Source organism: Pseudorca crassidens, chromosome 17 (assembly GCF_039906515.1).
Source record: "Pseudorca crassidens isolate mPseCra1 chromosome 17, mPseCra1.hap1, whole genome shotgun sequence".
Classification (NCBI taxonomy): domain Eukaryota; kingdom Metazoa; phylum Chordata; class Mammalia; order Artiodactyla; family Delphinidae; genus Pseudorca; species Pseudorca crassidens.
The window spans coordinates 31,361,458-31,388,795 of record NC_090312.1 but is presented as its reverse complement, the minus strand read 5'-3'; the positions used below and the strand labels follow the sequence as shown (position 1 = coordinate 31,388,795).

General features: G+C 38.0%; 1 long non-coding RNA gene across 5 annotated transcripts in view; it reads left to right on the top strand.

Annotated features, from left to right (window-relative positions):
* Positions 1–2,203: 2,203 nt before the first annotated feature.
* The window catches only part of LOC137210516 (uncharacterized), a 122,360-nt gene continuing 97,225 nt past the window's right edge, over positions 2,204–27,338 (top strand). For all 5 annotated transcript variants that reach the window (XR_010936595.1, XR_010936594.1, XR_010936591.1 and 2 more), the window contains exon 1: positions 2,204–2,310. This is a non-coding gene — a long non-coding RNA (uncharacterized lncRNA). The remainder of the gene's footprint in view (positions 2,311–27,338) is intronic.

The window sequence follows — 27,338 nt, the reverse complement described above, 5'->3', positions numbered from 1 at the left end:
TATCTCAAATCATTATGTTGCAAACCCAAAATGAATACAATATTATATGTCAATTATTGCAGTTAGAATGTTTTAAAAATTTTTGTTAAAACATTAAGAACTCCTACTGTAGGTTATAAACGTATAGGGAAATTCTTTAAAATAGTAAATATTTAAATATTTTATCTAAATTATTGAAAACATCAGAAACATTGAGAATTAAAGGGATTTATCTCTTTGTAGAGAAACTTCTCAAGAGTACTTTGAACAACGCTTCCCTTCTTTTCATCATATAAATAAGGAGCAAATATCTTAAAAAAAAACTTTCTGGAAAAACAAACTCTATCCCAGTTTATGCTAAGTATACTGTGAAATGACAAACCCGAAACAATTTAGTAACGAGTTTGATGTCCTTTATTAGGAGGAAAATAATCCGTGGATTGGGGGAGTGCAGTGCCTCATAAGCAGTAGAGCACTCCTCCCAAGGGATTTTGGGCAAGAGTAAATTGTAGAGACTGTTAGGGGCAGCATTCTGGTACAGGGCATGATTGGCAATGAGCTTGGGTGATCTCCTTAAAGGCTAGGTAGTTCTATTTTCTGGGGTGGGGTAAGCTAGCTAAAGCTGAGTTGGAAGATTCTGACTGGTGTTCACCTTCCTTGATAGTGAGGCATTTCCATAAGTGCAGGATGGCTTAAGTTTAGATTTGTGATGTGGGCTTGGTGACTGGGTCTGCCTCCATTTTGTAGGTCCCAATATACAAATTAAGTGTATCAATACCAAATAAAAGATTCATTTTTATTAATTCAGTCAATGCCATGGAAAAATTATACTCTTGGTTGTTAAGTGTCAAAAGACTGAAGGTCCTACTTGCAAGGTATGAAACATAATCACATAAATATAAATACACTAAAAGACAACATTAGCTTAAAAGAAAACGTTACAAAATAAAAAAATAAATTATTTGGTCTTTGTCCCTGGCTCCTGGCATAGAATTCCTAAAGCCCTTAGTCTCCAGATTAATGAGTGTCTTTTGTATGTTAATAAGATGTCCAGTGGCCCTTGGATAGCTTCAGGGTGGGTGCTAGTCACCAGAAAGACCAAAGTATAATTAGAGGGTGGAACCTGCAGCCCCATTCCCTGACTTCTGTGTTTCCTTTAACCTACTATTCGTTCCCTAATCTATTTATTGACATTGATTGAGCTTTTTAATCTAACATATATAATTTCAGTTATATTTTTTATACCTGTAAATTATAACCTCTTCAATTCTATCTGCTTATTTCTCATAATTTTACTGTATATTTATCTTTGTAATTGCATTTTTCTTTTATAAATTTTATAAATTACATAGCTATTTTCTGTTATGTCAAACAGTTACAATATCTACAGTTCTTTCCATTTAAACCTTTGTTTCTTGTCTGCTGATTCTCACACATTGTGGCTTGTTTTTCTGTGTGTTTGGTGAACTCTATTTGTAAGTTCGTGCATGCTTTCCATCTGTGCAAGACCCGTGGGCCTATTTTAGGAAACTTTCCTCCAAGGAGAGTTTACTTTTGCCTCTACTGTTGGGCAGGTAGGTGGGAGGTTGGGACATTCCTGATACTTCCGACCTCTAATCCCAGTTATGGTTCCGACGAGGAATCTCAGACTCTACTTTCCCTCCTGGTGCTGTTCCTACAACATTGCTGCCTCGGGTCTCTGCCTCTCAATGGTGCCTGTTGATTAAGCCCTCTGTCCTTCTGTCTGCCTGCTACTCAAACTCTACTTTCTTAGCCTAGACTCTCTTTCTCTGTGGGCCTGGCTCCAGGACATTTCATGAGATCCGTCAGAGATTCTGCTTTGTCTTCTGCCTCACCCAGTCCCTACCCCTGGAAGTCCTGTGGTCATCTCTCCTTTGCTGACTTGTCTGTTTTCTTTCTGGGGGAGGGGAAAGAAAACAGACAAGTCAGCAAAGGAGAGATGACCACAGGACTCCTACCTTTTGTGACACCAGTGGTATGTCCAAGAATGTGCAGTATATGGTTCTAGTTGCGAATACAATGATTGGTTGTACCTCTTAGATACTAGGGCTCTTGGGAGTAAACTCAAGCCAATGGCTTCTTGGCATTTGGTTTTACAAGTGAGAATTCCAGAAGACAGCCACATGTTTGTATACAAGAGAGCGAAGAAGCTATATTTGGGAAGTTCTATTTTGAGAAGCAAATGTTGGCAATGACTGTCTTGCTTGTATTTGTGACCAGCTAACAAGAAGCAGCAGCCAGAAACTGGACAACATTGCAAACATAAAAAGAACAGTCAAATCTATGCGTTATCTCTGTGGAAAGAAAGAGGTGAGAGTTTCAATGCTGTTAAGGATATTCTAATTATTTAAGTATTAAATAGCTTTAAATATGAACTATTTTCTGTTCTTTCTAGGAAGCACAAAAATCTGGGTACTATATGAATGATCTAGATGGGGAGAATTTATTTTCTGTACAAGTCTGTATAGATGTATAACTCTGGAGGAGTTAATGTCACATTGTCCAACATATGTAGATAACATGAAAAGCTTCTGAGAATTATAGAACTTTATAATTATAAGGGATCATCTCCATTCAGCTCCTGTAGGAGACTAAGTTCAAATAAGGCAAAATGTGTTGTTTAAATATAAAGAACCAGCAAGTGACACAGCCAGTTGAGGATAAGTTTTTGATTTCCAGACCAGTGCTCTCTTAATTGTAACCTGCTGCCAATCTAAGGATGGGTGAACAGGGCCTTTAGGGACAAGCTGAATAGAGAGTGAGGGTCTTTGAATTAAAGCAAATCTAAAACTGGAGTTGGCTTTATTTAGGCCTTTAACAAAAAGCACTAATTCATGAAGAGATGTTAGCAAAAACAAATCTTTCTTGAATTATCACTGATTGAAATGTCATGGTGTCTGCTGATTAAAACAGTGTGTTCAAGGAAAGGACAACTTGTAGCTTCATTTCTTCCTAATGAGGTAGAATTTGGCACTCATCTAAAAAATTTAAAATGTTTCAATTTTCATGGTGCCCATTTCTATCATTTTATGCTATTGAATAGTTAATGAGGAAAAATAGAGGGAACAGTAACATTTTGAAAACATTTTAAAATTAATTTTTAAAAGAATAATAATCATGGCAGCCACTTTGTAGTGTTCAATGTGCCAAGCATGGCTCTGAGTGTTCCAGGAATTTTAACCCATGTAACCCTCACAACAACCCCATGAGATAGGCCTTATTATAATCTATATTTTAAAGATGAGGAAATGGATGTACAGGAGATTAACTAACTTTCTCTGGGGCAAACAAACCATTAAGAATATGAACCACATGTCTCAATATTATATTTCCAAAATGAAGTATTTTACAAATCCTTATATATTTAGAAATGAAGAGCAGAACCAATTATAAATCTAAGTGAAGATCTTTTATGTCAGTTCATTAGATGGCTTCTAAAAACCCCTTTCCCAAATTTGAGTCTGAGATTTCAAAGAGGTACTCAAATCCATTCATTTTGCTGATTGTCCTTTCCCCCTTTTTCTAGACTGCTTTGTTGATGTTCTTCCACAAGGCATAACTTTACTCTGAAAATAATTGACATCTATGTAGCAAGATAAGCAAGGTCAGAAAATTCCATAGAGAGCAAGACGCTCTAAAGGAGTGCCAATGGCAATATTATTGTATAGTTGCTATATGAACAAAAATAGAGGACATCTGTAATGAGTTATAGTCATTGGATAGTTTTATGTGGTCATCACCTTAAGTGGGGTACCCAGCCAGTGATGGTAGCTATAGAAAGAATAAGAATGGTTTCAGAAAATCAAAATAAAAAAATAACTGTGGAATTGGAGATGACAATGGAGAAAAAGTTGATGGCAGGGGATGTAGAGACTGTTGGATTGACTAGAGGAATATGAGCTTGAATTGAATTGAATAAAAGAATAAGATCTTGAATTGAAAAGAATTTAATCTTGTTTGCTCAAAATTCTTTTGCAGATAAACCAGAATGTTTTTCCAACATTTTGGTCTAAGTAAATTGTTGCGCACACCCCACAGAGTATCTAAAACAATGACCAGTGTTTCAGCCTTTAACTTTGTTCAAAAATGCCACATAGAATATTATACATAAAGAACTTGACATAGACTAAATGGCTACATATGTTTAGTGTAAATAAATAACTTAACTTGGAAGAACATCTTGGATTGGATATTTCCTTAAGTCATAAGGATGAAATTCAAGTCTTAATAGAATGCAGAGTGGGAAATTTCTTACATTTTCACTGTTTGTTTGTAAGGATTGATAAGGACATTGTTAAGGATGCTTTCTCACAATTTCTTTTTAATGTTGACCTGCAGAGGAAATGTCTGACAGATTTCCATGACATGAAAAGTTGTGTTTCTCTTGAGTCACTACTTTTTAAGATTTTGGGGTCATTATGTATCTAAGTGATTATGTTTCTCTCTTTGGGCACTAGGAATCTCAAAGTTGAATTTGCAAAGCTTTTTAATAAGCATGTAAGCTCCTGTTGGATTCCATTTTATGTATCAAATCCATCTAACAGGCCTGCCTTTATTCTCCTTTGCCCTCATTTGCCTTTTTGGCCCTGCTTCAGTATCTATATTTCTGTAAGCAACTCCAAACCATTTTGAAAGCATGTAAGGTGTAATTACCTTAACAAATGCTCTATTTTTTCCTTGCCAAAACTTATAAGTATGATAAACAGTGATAGGGAATGAATTATCAACTATGCCAAAATGACATTAGAAAACCACATACCATTAGTTTGAGTATGGGGCTCCAAAGTATAAAGAAGATCAGATATAGAGAAGTCTTAATGTTATATTATTTCAATAATGGAAAGGGAGAAAGATAGATATACAATTCAAATATTGAACAAATACTAGATAAGTGTTATTGGAAGGAATTTGGGCACCAAAGTCACTTATTGTTTGAAATTTAAAACATGGTTATATATTGGAGAAACTTTTAAAAAACCTTTAAGATGTATGAGCTTTGTAATCTGTTTTGCTTAATGTAAACCAATTGTAAATTATCCCACTTGTTTTTTCCATATTAGTCAGTGAGAGTATTCAAGGGACCAAATTTAATTTGTTATACATTCACTTTGGCTTATTCAAAGGTCAGATTTTTGGAACTGAATTTCAATAGCATGAATAATAGTGATGGGATTGTGACTTGAGCCAGGCAGTTTGCTGATCTCATCCTCTTAATCACTGTCTTACATTGTTTGTATCTGTAGGGGTAGACAAAGTTAATGTGCAGTAACAAATGACCTCCCAAACGTAGGGGCTTTAAACCATAAAAGTAGATTTCTCATTCACATGTACATGTTCACCGTGGGCTGGCTGGGGCTTTGCCATCTGTTGTCTTCAATCTTGACCCTAGGCTGATGGAGAAGTTCCTATCGGGGCATTGCTGGGCTCATAATAGAGGGAAAACTAGAAACATGATTCATGTGCTGGATCTGAAAGCTTCTGCTAAGAAGTGATATGTGTCACATTCTGTTCACATTTCATTGTGCAAAGCAAGTCACATGGCTAAACCTATTGTCAACAGAATGGGGATATATAATCCTCCCACAGAGGAGCAGTTTTGAATGGTAATACAATATATAACATTGCTGCAAACAAGAGTCTTATCTCTTGTATTTTTTTGTTTAGCTAGATTGAGCTTGGTGTAGTGTACAGAACCTAAACTATATGGCTATCTGTCAAGTATACACACTTCCAGACTATCTGATCTTGACCCTGGCACAAATAGATAGCATTTCCTTCTTCCTGTATTGTCTAGGATGACTACTCTTTGAGGTGATGAAACTGAGACAAAAGTCTCTTAGTAAAGCCTACTCTCTTACATTCTTTTCTGAAAGGCTTTACAAAGGATAAATAGAAAGTGTATATGTGACCTTGGCAAAGGTATGAGGTATGGCATATGTTTACCTCATAGAGTTGTTTTAAGGATCAAATGGGATGATTTGGGGGTGATCTTTAGCAAGGTGTTTGGCACATGGAAAGTGTTCAATAAATTTTATTATTAGTAGTAGTATTAATTCTAATGTAATATCATCTGCTCTCTTCATGGATCACCTAATGCTTGAACAGTTGTGTAAAAAAGTGACTTACTTAAAAGAATTTGAAAAAACTACCCTATTCAATACATTTGTATTTTATTAATATAATGGTGTGTATACACACACAACTAGAAAAGATGTATGTGAGAGGCATTATGTATTTAGCCTACTAAAAAGGCAAGATAGGTGTGCCAAATTGTTTGAAGACTCTTTGCAATACATCTGTATCCTCTGATCCACTCTGACCCTCCAAAGTTTCATGGTTAGCTTCTTGATATATGTCGACAACTGCTTCCACTCCTGCAACAGAACACTAATTCTAACTCTGGCCTCTCATTAACTGCCAATCATCAAACTCAATATTATACTGTAGGTTTATCTGACCTTACTGGTCATCATCAAGAAGTTCACTTAAATCTTAATGATTTCAAATGGAATCAAACTCTTCTGAATTAAAATTTTCCATAAAACACACATGGCTTTAAAATTTGGAGGGCCAAAATATTCCATAAAATACGTTTTGAATTTAATGAACCTAAGGCTGTTAGCAACAATCCGAATCCCAATGAAATGAACATGTGTGGCAAAGATTTGTCCACTCTGGTAACCAGCATTGCATCTGTGCACCAATTTCAGCTTTAAGTTTTATAGAACTGGAACAAAAGAGAATGTGGTTGCTTACTTCAGCTCAGTTCTTTAAATCAGTTTCTGAATAAAATGGAGAAAACTTTGTAGGAAAATAAATGAATGACATCATTCAATACCATCATTCAAGTGAGTTGACTTTTCTCCAGTGAAATTATATATTATCATGTTAGTACCATGCCTTGCATTTTCATTGTCTCTTTCTCTAGAGAAATGTTTTCCTTATGGTGGAAATTCAATGATTTCTTTCCTTATAATTGAAAATTTCTGTTTGCATGAGGCTAAAGCAGAGCAAATAAGATACAAGTGAGGAGGCTAACAAAGAAATGTTGTATGGAAGCTCTTTTCTTGTGTGTAGGGGGCACAGACACGAATGCGTGTGCTGAAGTAGTTTTACATCACTAGAAACAAGTCTTATCACTGAAGCACTGTGTGAATTAATGTTTTGGAAAATGGGATAATTTATTCCCATTGATTTATAGCTATAGAGATATTTGGTTTTTATTTCTAATTGCTTTTTAACAGTGTCCCGTCCTTATTCAACCTTGAAAGTATCTATCTTCTATGTATACATAAGAATTGGAAGATAAAAGGATACTATACAATTTACAGAACTTTGAGATGAGTGAGTGCTTATGTAAAATGAAATATACTATTTTAATGGTAGTAATACCTTTCAGTTGATCTCTTTTGCAAGTTGGTCTTTTAATATTTAGTCTTATGCTTCTGAAAGTGAGTGTACAATGAAGAATCTGTTTGTAATGTGAGTGATTGTTCCGTAATTTTTCTTCTTTGGAGGTATGGACCAATTACATGTTAAGTTTCGAGGGAGGAAGGATAGATGCACACATCTCTGGGAGTGGGAATGGGCTGGGTCTGAGGAGTTTTGCCAAAATGACATGGCCCCTAGTGTTGGTGGGGCAGAGGTCTCCACAGAAGTCCCACCCATCTTGTGTCTGGGAGGGCTTTCATCTTTTCATGCCCTGGTTCCCATGGTAACTTAGTACATTATTTGCCTTTGGCATTAATAGTGGCATATCATGTTAAATTAGAGCCAGGGACTCAGCTGCAAATGCTTTGGCTTCCTGATTTATGAGAGATAGCATGATTTCGAGAAAAGAATTTGTAAGTAGCAATTAGAGGAGCAGAAGTAAAGAATTGCACTGAGATTTATTTTCCCGGTGAAGTGCAGTTAATGGAGCATGTAAATGGAAAGGACTTTCCATTCTTTGGTTAGCTGGTACATTCTCTGATTTAATCAAATGAGACTGAAGTGTGCCTTTTACTTTCTGTACAGTCTGACAAAGGTAATTTAGGATGGAGCTTTTAGATGAGTGTTGGCTGTTGCTGCCAGGACTTATGTCTTTATGGAGGGACTACAATTGCAGATGTCTTCTCCAGCTGATTGATCGGCAGTAAAGAAGTGAAACAAGAGCTCCATCTCCAAGAAATGAGAAAAAGTCGTGTTTGTTAAATAGGGCAGGAAAGATATCTGCTATTCTGTTGTGATTTTTGCTTCTCTCTTAGTGCCTGTGTAGGTCTGTACTGCAGCATGTGAAACCTTATACACATTTCCAATGTAACATGCTTCATTTGAGTCATAACATTTTCACTGAACTGCATATCCCATAATGTTCCAAAGCCAGCCAAAAAATTTTGACTGATTAGAATTATCCACATTTGTAAATTATTGATGTTGGACCTGGAGAGAAAAGAGAATTTGCTGGGCCAGGGGCTCTAGTACATATTGTAATTAATAGAAGAATTTAAATTCAGATCCTTGTTTTCATCCTCAAATTATTCTCTTCTGTTCATATAAAATCTATCTACTAAAAATTGAAGAAAATATTCTAAGGTCACTGTATAGATTATTGTTTATTACTACAGCACATTCCTTCTTCCCTCATTCCATTCTTACACACATTTATTGCATCTTTACATACCTAGCAAGGACATTGCTATCTGCTGTGGAGATACTCATAAAACTGAATAATTGTTTTGACAATAGTAGATAATTTATATACTAGAGGATTAAGTCTGTGTAAGAGATTTGGAAAGACAGAGTCAGTAACTCTGTCAGAGCTTTGGGGGTGAGTCAGAGAAGATTTCATGCAGGAGCCCAAGGAGAAAAGAAAATTCCAGGCAGGCAGAACAGACAGTGCTACAAAGACATGAAAAAGTAAGGTATTTTCAATTACTTAGTTCCGGTCAAGACTCCAAGGAAGGCCTAAGAACAAAGGGTAACGACATGAACCTTTCCATGCTACTAAGCTGGATTACCACGTTGACTTGATATTATAAAAGTGAATAGAGTTTTCCGACAAAAGATGTAGTCAGGAGCAAAGTTGAAACGTTAAATTTCTCCTTGACAAATCTCTCATGCGTGTTAAGTGACTAGTATTCACCTAAGCAAGGTGCACGTTGGTAAAGAAGATCCAAATATTTGGTGCAGATAGCAAGAAGCTCCCCAATTTTGGAGAAAGTATTAACAAGCAAAAGTGATGATTGTGAAAGATTATTGTGAGATTTCTATTTTGGATTACTGTGATGTCTATGCAGGTATCGGACAGGTTAAGTTTGAAATACTAATGAACCAAGATAGTTATCCTGTAGCTAGAAATACAAATTTAGATGCCAGGAAAGAAGCTGAGACTTCAGACATAAATTTGAGAGTGCCTATCATAGAGTTGGTAGTTAAAGCCATGAAGTAGCAGATGAAAATACCCAAAATTGCTGTACGTGAAATTCTAGAAAGCCACAAAATTTAATTCACAGTCCAGGGGGAAGCTGATTGGCCTTTGTCTGTGGTCAGCTGAGCAATAATACCGCCTCTTTCCCCTTCCTAACAGTACCAGATTTTTGTTCGGGTATCCACACATTTTTCCATTATGCTGCTGATATATATGTGTCCTCAAAAGCTGAGTCAAACCCAGCTCCAGGGTTGAGGCCTGGTTTATACAGCTATTCAGAGTAATCCTATACCACTGCCACAATGATGGGTTCAAATACCCCAAGCCTAAGACAATCGGAACATTTCTAGGGTAAGAAGAATTACTTTAGGAAGGGGCAGAGACCCAATTAAATTTAATTAGACATGATGGGAAATTTGCTGGAGATTTTGGGGGGAAAAGATCTCCTGAAAGGTAAGCTCCTCCTTCTGAGAGGTGTGGCCTATTAATATGAAGACTGGAACTATTACAGCATAGGATGAAACTGACACCAGAGAAGCAGAATACAAGGAAAGAAACCAGGTTCTTGATGAACTGCCTAATCAAATCAGCTCTAAAACCTGCTGTAACTGAAAATTTGGGTTATATTACCTTGTAAATTGTTGTTTAGGCCAATTTTAGTTTAGTTCTTCTTTATTTGCAATGAAAGTCGTCCTGACAGATATAGTCGCATTGTCACAATCAAGAAGACATTGAGAAAAGTGTCAAATGTCAGATTACTGAGGTAGACATAGGTCTGGCTATTACAGTTCATTCCTGATCTTTGCTAGAGCAGCCTTGGATAGAGTGGGGACAGGGGGATGGGGGAGAAGGGGGAAAGCAGATTTCTGTGGGTAGAAGAATGAATGAAAAATGAGACAATGAAAACAAGTTCAATAAGGGCAAGTATTTTTGTCTTTTTAAAATGCATTATTATATTCCCAGCATCTAAAAATGCTCGTGACACACAGAATGCACCAAACACATACTGGAGAGTGAATGAATGTGCAAAAATTCATTGCATATCTCTCATTTAAGAAGTATAGGGAGGAGAGAATAGAGAGAATGTGGTAACAGCTGAAAGAGGGTAGGGTTAAGTAAAACAATTCAAAATTGAAAATTTTTTAGTTTAGCAAGGTTTTAACTAAGTCATTAGAAGAATTCAGGAAAATGTAAAAGACAATAGAAAAAGGCTAGAAAATGTGAAGAATAGTCCAAGAAAATGTTTGATAAGGTGGAAGATACAAAGAGAAAATCTTGCAAGTTTCCTGGTTGAAAAAAAAATAGACTATTTACAATGGAAGAAAAATGATACTGGAATTCTGGAAGCAAGAGGATGGTGGACTAACTGCTATAGGCTACTGGGAGGAAAGGGCTTCAGGCTGAGAATGTTGATGTAATTCATTCGCTAAGGCATAGGAAATATTTGTGGATATGTGAGGATTCAGAGAACGTGTCAAGCACACACCCCAAATGGGAAAGATACTTGTAAAAAACCCTGAATCAGAGGAATTCTCAACATGGTGAATATAAAGAGAAGAAAGAATGGCAAGCAATAAACTTTAAAATGTGTGTACGTGGACATAAATAAATGTAAATTTTATTAAATGTATGTAAATGAATAGTGATAATGTAACAAGAAATGTAAAATTTAAGTGGTAAATACAAATTGTTAAAGCAGAAGGGACATATGGAAAGGGAAGCTGCAGTTTACCAAATATTTGCCTAAAAACTTGGAATTTAGGTGTTGGTGGAGTGGAATAAAGAATGGGGAAGCATTCTACAGAACTCACCACCAAGCAGTGGAGAAAGAAAAGCCTTTATAGTGGTCTTGTTGGGGAAGGGAAAGAAAACAGTGGAGAAAAAGCTCATCTCATTTGGGAGAAATAGTTATTATTTTGGTTCGTATAAAAAGAGATAAATAAGAGTTTGGTTATGAGTGTTGGAAAAAAGGTAAATACTGGCAGCCTGGAAAAGTACAGATTTTCAAATTAAATACAGGGGAAAGAGGGAATAACCAGCAAAACAGCAAAAGCATGAAGAAAGAATAAGTAAGCAAAAACAAAGTAAAAATAAATGAGCAAACAAAGATGTAAGGAGTAAAGTATGTAAATTGTCACATTCCATATGACTTGGCAAATTCTCTTATTAAAAGATAAACACTGAGAGATTGGATTTTTAAAAAAAGAAAACAGATACATTCAATTTAATGAAACACACTTGAAATGGTAAAGTTTGGAAATAGAGGATGGACAAGAGAGACCAAAGGCCAACAAAAATGAGAGTGGTGATATTAGATGAGGTTGAATTTAACATTAAAGCATCAAATATATATGTGTGACCAAAAGAATGAGTTAGATCTTTTTTTTTTAATAGATCTTCATTGGAGTATAATTGCTTCACAATGCTGTGTTAGTTTCCTCAAGTCCATTCTCTATATCTACGTCTTTATTCCTGCCCTGCAACTAGGTTCATCAGTACCATTTTTCTTTTTTCTTTTTTTAGATTCCATATATACGCATTAGCATATGGTATTTTTCTCTTTCTGACTTCACTCTGTATGACAGACTCTAGGTCCATCCACTTCACTACAAATAACTCAATTTCATTTCTTTTTATGGCTGAGTAATATTCCATTGTATATATGTGCCACGTCTTCTTTATCCATTCATCTGTTGATGGATATTTAGGTTGCTTCCATGTCCTGGCTATTGTAAATAGAGCTGCAATGAACATTGTGGTACATGTCTCTTTTTGAATTACGGTTTTCTCAGGGTATATGCCCAGTAGTGGGATTACTGGGTCATATGGTAGTTCTATTTTTAGTTTTTTTTTTTTTTTTTTTTTGCAGTACGCGGGCCTCTCACTGTTGTGGCCTCTCCCGTTGCGGAGCACAGGCTCCGGACGCGCAGGCTCAGCGGCCATGGCTCACGGACCCAGCCGCTCCGCGGCATGTGGGATCCTCCCAGACCGGGGCACGAACCCGCGTCCCCTGCATCGCAGGCGGACTCTCAACCACTGCGCCACCAGGGAAGCCCTATTTTTAGTTTTTTAAGGAACCTCCATAGTGTTCTCCATAGTGGCTGTATCAATTTACATTCCCACCAACAGTGTAGGAGGGTTCCCTTTTCACCACACCCTTTCCAGCATTTATTGTTTCTAGATTTTTTTATAATGGCCATTCTGACTGGCTTGAGGTGATACCTCATTGTAGTTTTGATTTGCATTTCTCTAATAATTAGTGATGCTGAGCATCTTTTCATGTGCCTCTTGGCCACCTGTATGTCTTCCTTGGTGAAATGTCTATTTAGGTCTTCCGCCCTTTTTTTTTTTTTTTTGCGGTACACGGGCCTCTCAATGTTGTGGCCTCTCTGGTTGTGGAACACAGGCTCCGGACGTGCAGGCTTAGCAGCCATGGCTCACGGGCCTAGCTGCTCCGTGGCATGTGGGATCTTCCTAGACCGGGGCACAAACCCATGTCCCCTTCATCGGCAGGCAGACTCTCAACCACTGCACCACCATGGAAGCCCCTGCCCGTTTTTTAATTGGATTGTTTGTGTTTTTGATATTGAGCTCCATGAGCTGTTTGTATATTTTGGAGATTAATTCTTTGTCCAATGTCTCATTTGTAAATATTTTCTTCCATTCTGAGGGTTGTCTTTTAGTCTTGTTTATGGTTTCCTTTGCTGTGCAAAAGCTTTTGAGTTTAATTAAGTCCCATTTGTTTTTTTTTTGTTTGTTTTTATTTCCATTACTCTAGGAGGTGGGTCAAAAAAGATCTTGCTGTGGTTTATGTCAAAGAGTGTTTTTCTTATGTCTGCTTCTAAGAGTTTTATAGTGTCTGGTCTTACGTTTAAGTCTTTAATCCATTTGGGGTTTATTTTTGTGGATGGTGTTAGGTAGTGTTCTAGTTTCATTCTTTTACATGTAGCTGTCCAGTTTTCCCAGCATCACTTATTGAAGAGGCTCTCTTTTCTCCATTGTATGTTCTTGCCTCCTTTGTTGTAAATTAGGTGACAGTATGTGCGTGGGTTTATCTTTGGGCATTCTATCCTGTACCATTGATCTATATTTCTGTTTTTGTGTCAGTACCATACTGTCTTGATTACTGTAGCTTTGTGATATAGTTTGACGTCAGGGAGCCTGATTCCTCCAGCTCCGTTTTTCTTCTTCAAGATTGCTTTGGGTATTCGGGATCTTTTGTGTTTCCATATGAATTGTAAAATTTTTTGTTCTGATTCTGTGAAGAATGCCACTGGTAGTTTGATAGGTATTGCATTGAATCTGTAGATTGCTTTGGCTAGTATAGTCATTTTCACAATATTGATTCTTCCAATCCAAGAACATGGTATATCTCCCCATCTGTTTGTGTCATCTTTGATTTCTTTCCTCAGTGTCTTATACTTTTCTGAGTACAGGTCTTTTACCTCCTTAGGTAGGTTTATTCCTAGGTATTTTATTCTTCTTGTTGCAGTGGTGAATGGGATTGTTTCCTTAATTTCTCTTTCTGATCTTTTCATTGTTGGTGTATAGGAATGCCAGAGATTTCTGTGCATTAATTTTGTATCCTGCAGCCTTACCAAATTCATTGAATAGTCTGTTAGTTTTCGGGTGGCATCTTTAGGATTTTCTATGTATAGTATCATGTCATCCACAAACAGTGATAGTTTTACTTCTTCTTTTCCAATTTTTATTCCTTTTATTTCTTTTTCTTCTCTGATTCCTGTGGCTAGAACTTCCAAAACTATGTTGAATAAGAGTGGCGAGAGTGGACATCCTTGTCTTGTTCCTGATCTCAGTGGAATGCTTTCAGTTTTTCACCATTGAGTGTGATGTTTGTTGTGGGTTTGTCATATATGACCTTTATTATGTTGAGGTAGGTTCCCTCTATGCCTATTTTCTGGTGAGTTTTTATCATATATGGGCGTTGAATTTTGTCAAAAGCTTTTTCTGCATCTATAGATGATCATATATTTTTTCCCCTTAATTTGTTAATGTGGTGTATCACATTGATTTATTTGCGTATATTGAAGAATCCTTGCATCCCTGAGATAAATCCCACTTGATCGTGGTTTATGATCCTTTTAATGTGTTGTTGGATTCTGTTTGCTAGTATTTTGTTCAAGATTTTTGCGTCTATGTTCATCAGTGATATTGGTCTATAATTTTCTTTTTTTGTGATACCTTTTTCTGATTTTGGTATCAGGGTGATGGTGGCTTCATAGAATGAGTTTGGGAGTGTTCCTCCCTCTGCTATATTTTGGAAGAGTTTGAGAAGGCTAGGTGTTAGCTCTTCTCTAAATGTTTGATAGAATTCACCTGTGAAGCCATCTGGTTCTGGACTTTTGTTTGTTGGAAGATTTTTAATTACGGTTTCAATTTCATTACTTGTGATAGGTCTGTTTATATTTTCTAATTCTTCCTGGTTCAGTCTTGGAAAATTGTACATTTCCAAGAATTTGTCCATTTCTTCATGGTTGTCCATTTTATTGGCATATAGTTATTTGTAGTAGTCTCTTATAGTCCTTTGTATTTCTGTGGTGTCAGTTGTGATTTCTCCTTTTTCATTTCTAATTTTATTGATTTGTGTCCTCTCCCTCTTTCTTGATGAGTCTGGCTAATGGTTTATCAATTTTGTTTATCTTCTCGAAGAACCAGCTTTTAGTTTTATTGATCTTTGCTGTTGTTTTCTTCGTTTCTATTTCATTTATTTCCGCTCTGATCTTTATGATTTCTTTCTTCCTACTGACTTTGGGTTTCCTTTGTTCTTCTTTCTCTAGTTGTTTTAAGTGTAGGGTTAGATTGTTTATTTGAGATTTTTCTTGTTTCTTGAGGTGAGATTGAATTACTATACAGTTCCCTCTTAGCACTGCTTTTGCTGCAACCCATAGGTTTTGGGTCATTGTGTTTTTGAATAAAGAAAAAAGAATGAAAAAAATTGAAGACAATCTCAGAGACTCCTGGGACAACACTAAATGCACCAACATTTGAATTATTGGGGCCCCAGAAGGAGAAGAGAAGAAGAAACGGTCTGAGAAAATATTTGAAGAGATTATAGTCAAAAACTTCCCTAACATGGGAAAGGAAATAGTCACCCAATTCCAGGAAGCACAGAGAGTCCCATACAGGCTAAACCCTAGGAAAAACACACCAAGACACATATTAATCAAACTAACAAAAATTAAATTCAAAGAAAAAATATTAAAAGCAGCAAGGCAAAACCAAAAAATAACATACAACGGAATCTCCATATGGTTATCGGCTGATTTTTCAGCAGGAACTCTGCAGGCCAGAAGGGAGTGGCAGGATATACTTAAAGTGGTGAAAGAGAAAAACCAACAACCAAGATTACTCTACCCGTCAAGTATCTCATTCAGATTCCATGGAGAAATCAAAAGCTTTTCAGACGAGCAAAAGCTAAGAGAATTCAGCACCACCAAACCAGCTTTACAACAAATGCTAAAGAAACTTCTCTAGGCAGGAAACACAAGAGAAGGAAAAGACCCACAAAAACAAACCCAAAACAGTTGAGAAAATGGTAATAGGAACATGCATATCGATCATAACCTTGAATGTAAATGGATTAAGTGCCCCAACCAAAACACACAGACTGGCTGAATGGATACAAAAACAAGACCCATATATATGCTGTCTACAAGAGACCCACTTCAGACCTAGGGACACATACAGACTGAAAGTGAAGGGGTAGAAAAAGATATTCCATGCAAATGGAAATCAAAAGAAAGCTGGAGAAGCAATACTCATATCAGATAAAATAGACTTTAAAATAAAGACTGTTACAAGAGGTAAGGAGGGACACTACATGATGATCAAGGGATCAATCCAAGAAGATATAACAATTATAAATGTTTATGCACCTAACATAGGAGCACCTCAATACATAAGTCAAATGCTAACAACCATGAAAGGAGAAATCAACAGTAACACAATAATAGTAGGGGACTTTACATGATACAATAGACCAGATAGATTTAATTGATACTTATAGAACATTCCACCCGAAAGTGGCAGAATACATTTTCTTCTCAAGTGCCCCAGGAACATTCTCTAAGATAGATCACATCTTGGGTTACAAATCAAGCCTCAGAAAATTTAATAGAATTGAAATCATATCAAGCATCTTTTCTAACCACAATGCTATGAGATTGGAAATCAGTTACAGGAAAAAAAATGTAAAAAACACAAATACGTGGAGGCTAAACAGTGCACTACTAAATAACCAAGAGACCACTGAAGAAATCAAAGAAGAAATAAAAAAATACATAGATCTTTATTCACTTTCTTGGTGAGATTTCCATGTGTGAGTGTGAAATGGTAGATGTAGAGACTATAATGTGAAAATGAGTTGTGTAATTTAGTCCTTCAAACCTAGATTCTTGTGTTTGTGAGTGTGGATGTGTACTTCTATGATCATGAGGAAAGGTGTGGAAGGATGCATACTAGGGTTTAACATTGGCTGCCTAGGAAGGGTTGGGCCAGGTTGTACAAGATCAGGTCAGGTGAGGTTGGAGGAAGAAAAATAAGTATTCAGTAATATCTGACTTTGAGCAAATGAGCTGTTAAAACACCACCACCACCAGATGCCTTCCAAGATCTTAGGACTACAGGACTTGAACTGAGAAGGAAACCTTGGAAAATTGGCTCAATAAGCATAGAGTGGGATCTTAGAGAAAAGGTTCTAGAACTGACCCACGACTACTTGCTGAGCCATACTACATAGGCAGAGAATAATCTGTTTTTTTTAATTTGGTCGTACGTAAGTATACAAAGAAACCTGCAGAGTTTGCATTTAAAAAAAATAAAAGCATAAAAAGGATGTTTGATTCCAATACAAATGTGTTTGCTTTGTTGTGACTAAGTGTCCAAGGCAAATAAACATGAATATATTCCTACATTATTGTCCTGGGTGAGTACATATGAAGGAGTGTTACTAAGTCAATTTTCCATAGTCCTGCTATCACAGGGCTAATGTATGCCACTAGGCTTAAGCATAAGAAGAAAAGAGGACACTGAACACTTCGGATCTGTAACCCACCCTTTCACTGACATTTCCTGTAGGCAGATTAGTGTTGAAGACACAGACATTTGCATACAGAAAGGTTGTCTTGTTATTTGCCTAATTCCAGGTAATTGCTTTGGGTATCCTGCAGAGGTCTAGAGTCATCTTTATTTGGGTGATTTTTAAGTAAAGGCAATTTACTGTGTAAAACCTTGATAATTCAGAATTTTTCTATATGTTTCAAGGTCCAAGAAGTATAACCATGACTTATGTAAAACTCAAAGGACAGAGAAGTTCTCCAAACAGAACATAAAAGAATTATCTTGTATAAAAAAGCTTAGTAACTTCATGATATATTTAGATGAATATGTCAGAGGTGAGATTACTTTTCTTTCTATAGCTACAAGAAGCAGCTAGCCAACATGCTGTCTGCTTAAAAGAAAATCCATATGACTTGTTCATGAACACAAGAAAGATGAGTTCATTTACAGGGGGTGGATGGATTATAAGGTTGATGTTGGTGAGCACATTCATAACTTAAGTGTGTAAATGTATCTTCTGATGACAAACATTTTTTTTTTTTTTTGCGGTGCGCGGGCCTCTCACTGTTGTGGCCTCTCCCGTTGCGGAGCACAGGCTCCGGACGCGCAGGCTCAGCGGCCATGGCTCACGGGCCCAGCCGCTCCGCGGCATGTGGGATCTTCCCGGACCGGGGCACAAACCCGTGTCCCCTGCATCGGCAGGCAGACTCTCAACCACTGCGCCACTAGGGAAGCCCAAACATTTTTTATTTAAGTGAATAAGTATGATTTCCTATAACAAATGTTGCATAAAATTTGTGGTCACCAAAAACTATATTGTTAAGCATCACATTCCTTTGTGATTAAACCAAAAAGTTAGTTAAATAGCTGGATATTAAACAGAAGAGCTTTAATCATGCTAATAAGAAACAGAGCTTGTGTAGGTTTAAACTTAACCAAGATAGTTCCTCCTTCTGGCTAATCTCTACGTCATAGGCTACCTTGTTCTGTCTCCCTTTTAGGTTCTACCAGGGAGAGGCACAGGCAGGCTACTGGAGGTTGGGAGAGTGGGTTGGGATACTTATTCCCCTAGCTCCCTCCCTGTCCTATTGCTGCAGGTTGACTGTGTTTGTCTCTGGAAGTCAAGGCTGTCCAGCAGCCCCTTGATACACAAGTCTTTGGGTTCCAGTAACTGCCTTTCCCCTTGTCCCTTCTGATCTGGGTGTGGCCGTGACTCCCACTATTGCCCTAGGCTACTGGCTGTCCTCTGCTCAGAGCTATGCATAGGACGCATCAATGAACCTCCTCAATACCTAGTATGATTGTGCCAAATGTTTGCTGTTAGGCCCCCGACAACTACCGTGTACTCTTACCTTGTCTTCTGCATCTTATTCAGAAGTGCAGTTCAACACAGGGCTTTTTCTTTTTTTTTTTTTTAACTTACATCAACAAGATAGTTCTCCTCAAGATCATTTTCCTCAAATATAAGCATACCTTACATTTTCATAATCAAAGCCAGCCAAAGAATTTAAAATTTACTAATCCCAACTTTCATAGTTAGATCCTGTTTTATAAGTTGCTAATCAGGGGACACACAATTATGATGTGAATGTTATGATCTAGGGTTTCATTACTGTGTATGTTCCCAGGTTTACGCCTGTATTTCTTTGGATTGTGGAATTAACATGTTGACATTTTCTGGCAAGGATGTCTTTAAGAGAATCCTGAGTAGGTATGAGTGACAATGATTTATCATTTTGTTGTTGTTTGTGAGACAGACAGTCTCAGCAGGGCCTCCCAGGGTGCATAAGAGGGGAGTGTGCTGTGGATGGCAGTGGTGAGTGACTCTGTTTGTCCCTTCATCCATTCAGTTAAGAATTCTTGAACAAGTAGAAGTTTGAATCTTTAGAGATGTTTTCCTGCTCCAGACCCCTCAGCCTAGCTAATGACAATGAGGTATTTCTCAAACTGAGAACATCCTAAAAAGCATGAGGGAAGATGACCAACCACTAAGGATGAGCAACCTGACAGCCCAACATGCAAATCACTGAAAAGCCTTTGTAATCCTCAAGGTTGGCTTTTGTTTGGGAAAAACTGCTGCGCATAAAATTACACAGACTAAACTGTGATTGGGATGCAGTTTCTTTCTCACATGAAACAGATGTGAGAAGGTTTCTGGATAGGATTTTTGACCACCTGCTTAGTGTGTACTGCTCAGTGCCCGCATCTTTTTCCAGGAGCCCTGCCCAGAGATCCAAGAGGTAAGAAAGGAGACCCAGGTTCCCCAGGCTGAAGGCTAGCTCTGTTCAGAGGCATCCTGTGAAGATGGTGGTGCTGTGAACAGGAGAAATTGGGAGCCCCAGTGCAATCTTCCTCTGGGTAGTTTAGAGGTTTCTTGCAAAACATACTCTTACCATGTGATCTAGCAATTATATTCCTTTGTATTTACCTAAATGAGTTGAAAACTTACATTCACACGAAAACCTGCCACAAATGTTTATAGCAGCTTTCTACCTAATTTCCGAAACTTGGAAGCAGACCAATATTCCCTTGGTAAGTGAATGGACAAATAAACTGTGGTATATCCAGACAATGGAGTATTACTCCACCCTAAAGAGATTTGCTATCAAGTCATGAAAAGACATAGCAGAACCTTAAGTGCATATTACTAAGCACCAGAAGCCAATCTGATAAAAGCTCTCGTATAGAATGATTCCAACTGTATGACATTTTTCAAAAGGCAAAACTATGTAGACAGTAAAAAGATTAGTGGTTATCAGGGTTGGGGGTGAAGAGGGGTGAATAAATGGAACACAGAAGAGTTTTAGGGCAGTGAAAGCATTCTGTGTGATGCTGTAAATGGTAGATATATGTCATTATGCATCTGTCAAAACCCATCGACGGAGCAACACCAGGATTGAACCGTAATGAATCTATAGACTTTGGGTAGTAATGATGGGCCAGCGCAGGTTTATTGCTTGTAACACAGGTACCGTGTTGGTGCAGGATGTTGATAGTGGAAGAGGCTGTGTCCACGTGGGGGCAGAAGGTATGTGGGAAATCCCTGTACTTTCTGCTCAATTTTTCTGTGAACCTGAAACTGCTTTAAAAAAGCAGTCTATTTAAGAAAAAGAAATGAGGCCCGGATTTAAACGTGAATTGAGTGAGGACGTGTGTCTCACAGAGTCTCCAGCTCCGGGGTCACATGTAAGGAGTGTTCAAACAGCCTCTGTTTAAATGCCAGGATCCTTTCACACTGTGTGTCTTGCTAATAGAGCAGAGCATCAGAACTGGAAAGCAGGGAAGGTCATCCAGTGGTCATGGGACATACCCCTGTCTTCAGCTTATTCTTCTGGAGCATTCTATGCCCGTGGGAATCTAATGAGAAGTTTAATAAACACCCTCAATCTATTAAAGAGTTTCATTGCTATTGGGGGCATTGGCCTGTTTGTGTGTTTCTAAAAACATTTCCTAAATTACTGTTTGTGGCTTGGAAGCATTCAGGGGTGTCCAATTTCTAAAGACCAAGGGTTCACCCTGCACAAGATTTACTAAGAGGATAAGAGAAGAGAGAGAATTTGTATTCACACCGAAGACCAAATGAAATATTGTGCCATGATTGCACATTTTTGGAATACTGAGGCTTTGGGGCAGTGTTTTCTGATGCCCTTAAACTTTCAGTAGTTGCCAACTGGCCAAAAAAGAAAACAGCAGGAGAGCACGTTTCTGTCCTCTGCTATTCATAAAGGTTTTGGATATTTCCCCCAGAGAAACTGATGCTCCTTTGGCAGATGGTAGATCATTAATCCATCATCCTGTCCCTACAGAGGAGAGTTTCCTGATTTAACAGATGAAGAAAATCTGATCACCCACGGAAGAGAGACTGGCAGAGATCAGGGCCTTGTGTCATGGTCAAGTTGAACAGCTTGGACTACTGTGAACTTATGGTGCTTGGGCTGCTGCTGCAGTTTCCAAGAAAGATTGGCTTGTTTGTCTTGACATACGCATTTCAGAAGCAGATGAATATACAGGACAGCATAAAGCTGGGGCAGAAGTGTTCAGACATTTCTCATGCTATGCATTCTTTCGTCCCTCCTGGAAATTCAGCACGTGCATTTAACCCATTAGTGGTAGGAGAAAAAGTCCCGATCACCTTCCAATTTATATGAGGTACGTCGGTGGGTTGGGGCAGTGCTGGTGATGCATTCTTCTCTGCTGAGGCTGTTACACGTATGTAAGGGTCCTTGAAATCTGAAAATGGCCACACTAGAAGCAGCCCCTTTTCCGAGCTACTGCTTAGATACAGGTTTCTAATTTAAACAAACACATATCCTAATCCAGGCTGCAGAACTCTGAAGCAGATGATAGAAAATTCTACTTCCAATCTCCTTTCTTTGTTGTGGTTTGTCGTGATTTTACAAATATAAATTTAGGTTGGAAAAGACACAAGTCTTTATCACACATACATAAACATACAGATGTGGTAACAACAACGTCAACAAACCTAGCTACTTTGAGCTTTAGAACCTTTTGTCCTGCTGTTTTGTGTGACTGCTGTTAGGATAGTATGAGGAACGTGAGGAAATGTCAGCAACCTACCGGGAAGGGGGCACTGGGGTAAGTTTTCATGCAGGACCCGTTTCCCAACTGCAGAATGACATCGGGAAAGAGTTGCAGGGCCTTTTGGCGTAATGTCCTTTATGTTCTGTCTTAGTAGGTGTAGGCCAACTCCATTTGGAGAGATGGTTGAGTTGAGCCCTCTGGTGAATTGTTTGACTCTAATGACCCGCCTATAGATTGAGTTTTGTGTCCCCCCCGCCCACCACAAAATTCATATTTTGAAACCTAATTCCCCATATGATTGCATTTGGAAGTGAAGCCTTTGGGAGGTGATTAGGTCACGAAGGTGGAACCCTCATGATGGGATTAGTGCTCATGTAAAAGAGACCCCAGAGAGCACCTGCATCCTTTCCCCATGTGAAGACACAGCAAAAAGAGGGCTGTCTATGAACCAGGAGGTGGGTTCTCACCAGACAGTAAGTCTGCCAACACCTTGATCTTAGGCTTCCCAGACTCCAGAATTATGGGGAATAAAGGTCAGGGTTTTTTTTATAAGTCCCCCAGTTTATGGTACTCTTTTATAGAAGCCTGAACTAAGACAAGTCAGAAAGTGTAGATTGTATTTATGGCAACAGCAGCAAGAGGCAGGGACACTGAAAAGCAGTATAGAGTAGGGATTGTGAAAGGTTTTGGAGTTTGGAGGCGCATGACTTGAATCCCGACTTTGACCTTTGGTTGTCATGGGCGAGCTTTCATTTTTCTTGTATATAAAATGGTTTCAGTAAGAAATAAATGTAGGTAAAACACTTAGCATAGTTCCTGGCCTATAGTGGACATACAACGTATAGTGCAGTGATAATGACGATAGTTAATACTGGGAATAGATTATTTTTGGATCAGACTCCTGTAACCTTTTCTAGCATCTTCTACAGAGTTACCGAATCTGAATAGCTAAGATTAGGGACTAGACATCTGCATTTTAGAAAGCTCCATAGATGACTGTGTAGGGATTGGACGGAAAATCACCCTTTGGGAGTTGGGACTCTCTCTGACCTCTCCAAGCTTGGTCTCTGGTTATCTGGCTCAGATAACTTTAGTCAACACTGTGTGCAGCTAAACTCCTGGTCCTAGCCCAGCCTTTCCTTGTTATTATACAATCCCTGCCTCATGCCATAACCATTTCTCTGCCCCCCACCCAGAACCCCACACTTCAGGGAGTGGTCAGAGGGCTACTAGGAAGATAGTATTTTAAAGAGAATGACAGTTACACTGAAGTAGGACAGGTCTTTTGTGTAGAAGATACAGCCTATGAAGAGATGTTAAATTTAGGAGTGGTAGAACCATTTATAATCATACCTTGTTTTATCATGCTTCGCAGTTACTGTGTTTTTTACAAACTGAAGGTTTGTTGCAACCCTGCGTTGTCAGATGATGGTTAACATTTTCTAACAATGAAGTACTTCTAATTAATGTATGTACATTGTTTTTCTCAGGCATAATGCTATTGCACACTTCATAGACCACTATATATATATAAACATAACTTTTATATGCACTGGGAAACAAAAGATTCATGTGGAACACCTTATTATGGTATTTGCTTTATTGTGGTGGTCTGGAACTGAACCCACAATATCTCTGAGATATGCCTATAGTACATGATAAAGTTGCATAGGCAAAATTGAAAAGTAACTTCTGATTCATCTGTATTTTCACTGAAATAGTTTTATCAAAACTCCCAACTTATGTCAAGTGTGCAAGAGGGTAATAAACTAAAATTTATTTATTCAGCCTGGCATTTGCTGTGTTAACTCTGTTAGTTGTTTAGGGAATGGTGGATATTTAAATGTCCTGTTCACCTGTGAGTTTAGGGAACAGTGGACATTCCTGTTCACTTATGGGCAGTACCAGGGTCATAGAGACAGCAGGACTAGGATTGAGCACAGGCAAATAAAACACAGCTTTTCATAGAGCATTCAAGAAGAGAACCAAACCTTCAGTGTCAGTGAATGTTGTGAAAATGTGAAGACAACCTCAGAGATTGGGGAGTGTGGCCAAGAAACTGGAATCCCAGGTGAGATTTCTAGAAGTGGAACTTGAAGTCAGAAGTCCAATTATATGAATCTGGGCAGATTTTTTGGATGTTGACTCGGGAACCCAGAATAAAATGACGAGACACCAAAGAATAGTGAACAGGTTTTAAGTCAGGAGAATCAGCCTGGGATGCCACTTTTTCAAGTTAGAGAATAACTTAATGCTATCAGACCCTTAGGATAAGATTCCATGTTTCAGGGAATCTTCAGTCAAAGGAGATTAATAGGTATAACTGTGAGGCAAATCCAGAGGTGTTAACTACTCTATACCTTCTGAGTTTGGCTAAAATTTGTTCATCTGTGCTAAATCAAAATAGTCCTTTCTGAAGTAGTTTTCTTTATTCCTTTCCACTTGTAACTCCACGTTACTCAGAAGGGAGATGAAGAGACATGAAAAGACAAGAATATACTCATATTCTTCTTCTGTCTGTCTTCCATCTCTCTTCCTCTCTCTCTTTCTCTCTCTGTTTGTTTGTTTGTTTTTTTTTTTTTGGCTACTTTGGGTCTTAGAGCTGTCTCTAGTTGTGGTGAGCGGAAGCTACTCTCTGTTGTGGTGCACAGGCTTCTCATTGCGGTGGCTTCTTCTGTTGCAGAGCACGGGCTCTAGGCACACAGGCTTCAGTAGTTGCGGCACACAGGCTCAGTAGTTGCGGCACGTGGGCTCTAGGGTGCATGGGCTTCAGTAGTTGTGGTGTGCACGGGCTCAGTGGCTGTGGCTCACAGGCTGTAGAGCGCAGGCTGAGTAGTTGTGGCGCACAGGTTTAGATGCTCCGTGGCATGTGGGATCTTCCCGGACCAGAGATCGAACCCATGTTCCCTGCATTGGCAGGCAGATTCTTAACCACTGCACCACCAGGGAGGTCCTGTCTTGCATCTCTATTAACTATAAATTTAGATCTATATAGTGCTAATGTGGCATTAGTTATTAAACTTTACAAATACTGAGCTCCTATTCTGTCTTAAACATTAAGTAAGACAGTGTGAAAGATTTAAGCATGTAGGAAATATTCTCCCTGGGCTCAAGAAATCTATAATTCAGTTGGGGGCAATAAGCAAATGCCATAATAATGTAATGAAGGTCATATGTATCACATGGTGTGCAGTCAGGCAAACAAAATGCTATAGGAGTCCAAGAGGGAAATTATCTCCTTTGATAATTGGAGATGACTTCATGGTCAAGGGAGCTATTCAGTTAGGCCTTCATAGAATTCTGTAAAAATCAGCTGACCTGAGTTTCAGGCTTTATGTCTGTACCAGGAGTATCTAGCCCAGTGCCTAAGACACAGTAGCAGTCAATAAATGTTTTGTATTAAGAGGATGAGCCAATGAATGATATTTTTTGACCACTTAATGTCTCTACTTTTGTAACAGATTTATGGCTACACATAAATCATTCCCTTTATATGACTGTTGTATATTATTTAAAAGATAATTACATTTACTACCAAGACTTTGAATCCAATCATCTTCTAATATTTGTAGTTATTGTAAGGGGCTCTCAAAAAAAGCTGGAAATGGAAAATAAAAAACCACTTTGACCTGGAAAAGAAGCTCAAAATGTTTTGAATTAGACTCATTAAATTGTGCATATCTGTATTTTTCCACAAGCAGAAGCTTGCAAAATCTCGTAGACAGGCAGTTCTTATCCTACTGAAAGAGACTCAAAATAAAAATATTTCTTTCATTTTTGGGAAACCAGTATTAGTATATTTCTTTATTAATTACTAATAGCTTCAATCTTCTAGTCTTTCCCTCCCAAGGCAGTTGCAATGCTTATCTATTTTGGTAAAATAAATCACCCCAAAACTTACCAGCTTAAAACAACATTCATTATCTCAGTTTCTGTGGGTCAGGAATTTGAGAACAACAGCCCAACGGAGTGGTTTTGTGTCAGCATCTCTCATGACATTGCAGTCAAGATGTCGGCCTGGGCTGCAGTCATCTGAAAGCTTGTCTGGAGCTGGAGGATTTACTCCTAAGCTCTATCATGTGTTGATAGGAAGCTTCAGTTTATCACTGGTTGTTGGTTGGAGACCTCAGTTTCTTGCCACATGAACCTCTACATAGGGCAGCTCAAGACAAGCTAGCTGGCTTCCTTCAGAACGAGTAATACAAGAAAAAGAAAAACAAGATAAAAGCCTGCCTTTTTATGACCTAGTCCCTGAAATTGTACACCACTGCTTTCATTGTATTCTATTTATTAGAAATGAATCACTAAGTCCATCTTCCCCTCAAGGAGAAGGGAGTCAAAGAAGGGGAAGAGAAGCAAAGAATTTGTGAAGATTTATTTCAGACCACCACAGTGACGTGTTTATATTTGTCTCTCTACATTCTTCTTTAGAATATGAGCAATTTTTTTCCTTGAAAAGAGTGATGTATATTTTGGTATATGTCACTCTCCATACTACAAATGTATTAGCATGGTGGCACTGGATGATTTTGAAGGGTATTTTAAGAAACAAACTTGTGTGAAGCTCATTGTTTTGTTGATGAAATGAATGTTTATCATGCTAAGTAAAAAACAAAAACAAAAGCAAACAGTTTTGCTTCATCTGAACAAATAATTTTTACTTTTAGGGCCCTGAGAATCTTTAAAATGATCAGGTTTCCTCTTCATCCTACCGGCAAGATTTAAAGTAAAATTTCTGGCCCAAATTTAGTGAAATTAAAATCTTTTGTACATATTTTGAGAACTTATGTCATACCTGTCTTCCTCTTATTATCTTACTGTAGTTTGCCCTTACCCCAATTTTTTTTTACTTTTGTTTTTATAAATTTATATTACTGTTAAACAAGCAGTTTTTAAAATGTCATATTGTCCTTTTTGGAACAAAAGTGTGTGTGTGTGTGTGTGTGTGTGTGTGTGTGTGTGCATCTTTTTCATTCTAAGGTAATGGCTATCATTTCTTGAGTGCTTATTAGCTGTAAATCATTTTATGAATATTATTTAATTTAATATTCACAAAGATACTTTGACGTAGGGAACATTATCCTCATTTACAGATGATGCAGCAAGGTTAAAAAATAGCTAGTAGCTGGCAGGACCAGGGTTCAAACCCATGTCTGTCTGACTCCACAGTCTCCCCACAACTTAGAGCATATGTAAATAAATGGCCAAGATGCCTGGACCCTTAGCCGAACTCTCCCAGTGAAGCTCTCTTCCCGGTCACCACTGATCAATCCTGCTTCCAGGAAAAGACACTAAGTTGCTCTCTCTG